The sequence below is a fragment of the Mus caroli genome, unplaced genomic scaffold (genome assembly GCF_978045245.1).
Source record: "Mus caroli unplaced genomic scaffold, Mus_caroli_1 scaffold_7, whole genome shotgun sequence".
Lineage (NCBI taxonomy): Eukaryota > Metazoa > Chordata > Mammalia > Rodentia > Muridae > Mus > Mus caroli.
Window position 1 is genome coordinate 4480150 of NW_028227262.1, and position 6000 is coordinate 4486149.

Consider the following 6000-nt stretch of genomic DNA (forward strand, 5'->3'; position numbering starts at 1 on the left):
AAAATAAACCAACGTGAGCAAAAAGCTAATGCGCACCCACCAGGAGTATAGAGCAGAATTTTAACTATTTGCTGAGACAACCACCAAGTCTAATTTATTCAGTACAAGGACTGGACTTGAACCAAGGGCTTTGAGCATGCTAAGCTGGCATTGCTGCCAGCCAAACTGGGTCTACAGCCCAGTTCTATGCTCATACTGTTTGTGTGTATGGTATTGTTAACTACATCATGTATGGTGTTGCCAATGTCAGAGTGTATACAGTACTGTTAGGTACAGTGTGTACAGTATGGTTAAATGTAGGATATGGTATTGTTAATTACAGGTACTGTGTCATGCAGCAGACGTCAGGAAGTCACTTGTCACAAATGGCCTAAGCTTTACACCTGATGAAAAGTAACTCTGGCTTCTTCTCCTCAGTAGTAGCCACCCTACTCTCTGCCTTTGGAGGCTTAAGCTGTCTCAGAGTCCCCATCCTCCATGACTGCAGTCCTAGCATCCTCTGGGTTCACCCATGCTGCCATATGCGCTAGAACTCCCTTAAGGTTAAATACGATCGTTACTCAAGATTGATACATTTTATCCACTCATCTGTGAATGGACTGCTGTGAAGCTCCCATGTCTTAGCCGCCTCCTTACCTTCATCCATTCACATCTAGACACACATCCGGGCTGTTTCTGCATCTTGCTTTTTATGAAATGCAACAGTACACTTGTGTCCGTTTTCCACATGTGTGGGTATGTACACTATATGCATGTCTGCTGCCTACAGAGGCCAGAGAGGGCGTCAGATCCTCTGGAATCAGAGATGGGGACTGTTATGAGCCTCCGTGTGGATGGATGCTGAAAACTGAACCTGGGTCCTCTGTGAGAGCAGTTGCTGCTCTTGACTGCTGGGCCATCTCTCCCGACCATTTTAAAGCCAGTGTGTGCGCCCGTGTATGCGTGTGTGTTTTAATGTAGTCCTTAGTGTTCCTTATATATTAAAATGCTAAGTCCATATCTGATATAGGATTCTCCAGTATTTCTCCCACTCTGAACACCGTGCTTTACTTAATCTTGTAGGAGATTCCGTGTCTGATCTGGTCTCACTTACCTGTGCCTGGACTTTTGGTGCCTTACCTAAGAAATCTTGTCAAAACAGTTCTGCTTTCTTCTGGGTGACTTAGAGTTCCAGATCTTTTTGTTTTTTGTTTTTTGGGTTTGTTGTTGTTGTTGTTTGTTTGTTTATTTCTTTGTTTGAGACAGGGTTTCTCTGTGTATCTCTGGCTGTCCTGGAACTCACTCTGTAGACCAGGCTGGCCTTGAACTCAGAAATCCACCTGCCTCTGCCTTCCAAGTGCTGGGATTAAAGGCATGTGCCACCACTGCCCAGGCAGATCTTATATATAGTAAGTGTTTAAGACTTTCAAAGGGTTGACCTCTGCACACAGTGAAAGATGCCATTAGTACCTCCCTTCTCTGTGGACGCCTTCTTCATGGTCATGGAGAATTCTTCATGGTCATGTCAGAGATGAGCTGTGCACACAGGTGTGGGATTTATTTATTTACTTACTTATCTATCTATTTATTTATTTTCTAGACTCTTTGCTCTGCTCACCTGCCTGCATGTCTCAGGGCTACACAGTTCTGTGTTTGGTTTCTACAGTTTTGTAACCGTTTTTGAAATCAGGAAGGATAATTCCTCCATCTTTCTTTCTCAAGCTTTCAACTAGTCAGGGTTGTTTGTTTGTTTGTTTGTTTTGTGGTTCCACAGGAATTTTTAAAAAATGCTACCTCTATAAAACCTCCACTGAGATGGCATTGCAGTGAATCCATGAATGACCTTGATCAGTATGGACATTTTTAAAAAGATTTATTTACTTTATGTATATGAGTACACTGTAGCTGTACAGATGGTTGTGAGCCATCACGTGGTTGCTAGGAATTCAACTCAGGACCTTTGCAAGCTCTGGCCCTGCTCGCTCTGGCCCAAAGAGCCATTTATTGTTATATTTATTCTTATATGTAAGTACACTGTGCCTTCAATTGTTAACTGTAGCCAGGAGCACCAGGCTAGCAGGATATATAAATGTCACTTCCTTACCTGCCTATAAAAAGTCACCTTTAAAGGTCACCTTTCCCACGTATCCCCCAAAAGCTCCATAATACTTTCCCCCCAAAGACATTAGCTTTAGAAATAACCTCAAGACGCTGACACCATTGCATACACTAGCAAGATTTTGCTGAAAGGACCCAAATATAGCTGTCTCTTGTGAGACGATGCCGGGGCCTAGCAAACACAGGAGTGGATGTTCACAGTCAGCTATTGGATGTATCACAGGGCTCCCAATGGAGAAGCTAGAGAAAGTACCCAAGGAGCTAAAGGGATCTGCAACCCTATTGTTGGAACAACATGATGTACTAACCAGAACCCCGGAGCTCTTGTCTCTAGCTGCATATGTATCGAAAGATGGCCTAGTCGGCCATCAATGGAAAGAGAGGCCCATTGGACTTGCAAACTTTATATGCCCCAATATAGGGGAATGCCAGGGCCAAAAGAATGGGAATGGGTGGGTAGGGAAGTGGGGGGCGCTATGGGGGACTTTTGGGATAGCATTGGAAATGTAATTGAGGAAAATATGTAATAAAAATATTAAAAATCAAAAAAAAAAAAAAGAAATAACCTCAAGAGTGCCCATCATAGTCTGAAAGAAAGTAATAGGACTTTAAAAGCCATCAGAAGTTCATATTTAATAATAAAAATCTCCACGACTGATGTGCATTCATCTAGAAGATAATGACATTCATGGGTTTTATGAATTATAGAAGACCTTGAAATAGCTCTTCAAGACTTGCATGGTACCATCCATGAAAGATATGAAACGGATGTTAAATCTTTGAAGATTTTTCTCCCTCAGGAAATTTCACTAGCATGTTAAGGCACACATATATTGGGCTGGAGAGTTGGCTCAGAGGTTAAGAGCACTAACTGTTCTTCCAGAGGTCCTGAGTTCAATTCCCAGCAATCACATGGTGGTTTACAACCAACTGTAATGGGATCCGATGCCCTCTTCTGGTGTGCCTGAAGACAGTGACAGTGTAGTCACATACATAAAATAAATATATATATTTAAAGTAAGGTAGACATATATCAGCTGTGAATTTGCATTCCTAATCTCAGCAATTCTTCTGGTTGACTTAATGCTAAACCCTGGTGTCTAACCCAACCACATCTGCTTCTCTGAGTGCCTTGTCTACCTTGCAGAGGAAAACCTCTCATTTGAGGGTGCCTGCTTTCTCCCTACAGCTATCACGCCACTCACGAGATGCCCCGCGCTGGGCTTGGTGGCGCACGCCTTTAATCCCAGCACTTGGGAGGCAGAGGCAGGTGGATTTCTGAGTTCCAGGCCAGCCTGGTCTACAGAGTGAGTTCCAGGACAGCCAGGGCTACACAGGGAAACCCTGTCTCGAAAAACCAAAAACAAAACAAAACAAAACAAAAAAAAAAAAAAAACAAAACGAGATGCCCCGCCCTCTGCTAAACATTCCGTGAGTCAGCAGCAAATCCTATACCATTCTCCAACTCAACCTGTAAACCAACACATATATACACTGATAACTGTGACAAAAAATGTATTGCTTTCTGCTATTATGCTGCACGCTCTAAAAACTTCATTTTATTTATCCAAAACGGGTCACAATCAATTAAATTGACTCGTGAGGCTCTCCAAAAAGCGATTTGTTGCTGAAATATTCTTCCCTCTGGTCCTGACGCTTTCGCTCTTGCTCCCTAGGGACAGCTCTTCACCCCGAAAATCTTTAAAATCTTTACAGTGGTCGCTCTGGTCGTAAACAACTTCCCACAACACTGAGAATAAATCGCAACCTAAACGCGGGCTGCAGAGCTGCAGGTGACCTGACCCCTTGTCCCTTTCCAGGGGCTCCCTCCCTCTCCTCTCCCTGCCCAGCCTTACCCGCCCCTGCAATTGCCGTGGCCCAGCTGCTTCTCTAATATGCAAAGTCCTTACAGACTTTGTTGCCTTCACTTCCTGTGCTGAGAATGGCCCCAGATGGCCCCACCTCCCTCAGCTCAGGCCCCTGCAGGCAGCACCCCTGTGGCTGCCCTTCCCAAACTAAAGTGCCCTGCCTCCTCCTTACCATTTTCTGTCACCCTATTTAATTTTCTTCCTTTCTGTCACCAGAGAGTTATAAGCCTTTTGTTCCTTGTTTGTGCCTGATTCCTGCAGTTCCCCAGCAGCTGTGAGGATAGAGGCTGCTGAGCTGGAGGCAGCACATGTGGGATGCCTTACAGGCCACCCTTGCCTCTCTCACCAGGTCCTCTGAAAGAAATCACTCCTTGGACTGCCCCTGCAGAAGGCACTCAGACCTCCTTCCCTCACTGGAGGTTGTTTCACACACAGGAGAGTGGATGTTTGTCCTCTTCCTCAGTAAACACTCCTTCCTGTCTAAGCATAGACAACCCATCCCTCCCACCCCCAAATGTATCTCACTCTTTCCATATCCACAGTTAAAACCCACAGTCAAATCACTGGATGTATGGCCTCCATGTAGCTTTCTCTGTTTTGAACTTAGTCCCAGGTGCAGGAGCTGCAAACATCCCAATATTGTCAAGAAATATTCCCTCCAATGCTAGGGTCCCAAAATATTTGTTTAAATTATGTTATTATTTTATGTGTTCAGTTCCAGGGGACCTGATACCCTCTTCTGGCCTCCAAGGGCACCTGTGATCACATGTGTATAAAAAGTTATAGTTTTAAATAAATCATTCCCTTTATTCTTGTCTGTCTACATCACTGTCTATGGTTACTGTCCACCCTGTGTCTGAGTTAGGACACCCTGTGTCTGCTGTAAAGAGACACCTAGGCTAAGGCAGCTCTTATAAAGGAAAACATTTAAATGGGGCTGGCTTACAGTTCAGAGGTTTAGTCCATTGTCATCTTGGCGGGAAGCACGGCAGCCCACAGGAGAAGTAGCTGAGAGTTCTACATCTGAATCAACGGGCAACAGGAAGCGAGAGTCCCTGGGCCTGACATAAGCTTCTGAAACCTCAAAGCCAACCAGCGGTGACACACTTCCTCCTACAAGGCCATATCTCCCAATAGTGTCACTCCCTTTGAGCCCATGGGGGCCATTTCCATTCAAGCCACCATACCCTGGGTCCTTTTCCACAATGGTCACTCTGTTCTCTCTCTCTCTCTCTCTCTCTCTCTCTCTCTCTCTCTCTCTCTCCCTCCCTCCCTCCCTCCCTCCCTCCCTCCCTCCCTCCCTCCCTCCCTCCTGTTACTCCCTCTGGTCTCTATGGACACTACACTCAAATTTGCATGTGTCTAAAATATATATTTTATTTAAAAATAATGCATTATAAAATGTTTTAAAATATCAAAAACATATCTTTTAAAAATAACCTAGCAAGTGTGTGCCGTGGGTGATTCAGGAAGCTTTAGGTAGAATTCCTTATCCAATGCTTCTGATGAATTCGAGTTTCCTTGTGATGTAGCAGTGCTTACATGCTGTCACTCTCCATATGCTAAGTGAAGGTATTTTCCAGAACAAATCCTACTGATTCCTTCCCAACTCCCTTTTCAAATCTAAGAAAACAAGCATAGCCAATTTTTATAATTTAAATATTTCATTTGTTTATTTGTGTATGTTATATATGTGTGCATGTATGTGTGTTGCATGTATGCCATATATGTATAAGTGTGCAGGGGTGGAGAGTGGATGAGCCCATGCATAATACATACAGAAGCCAGGGGAGGACATTAGTGTCCTGTTCTATTGCTTTTGTCTAAATCTCTTAAGACAATGTCTCTCACTGTATGCTGGTGGCCAGCAAGTTCCCACAATGCTCCTGTCTCTGCCCTCTTAGGCCCTCAGTAAGCACATTACTCACTGAGTCATAATTTCTGTCCTTCATTGGATTCTTGTCCACCCAATGATATAATATGCAACCACCACAGGCTTGGCTCTGATGCGAGAAATGCAAACACGAAGACATTA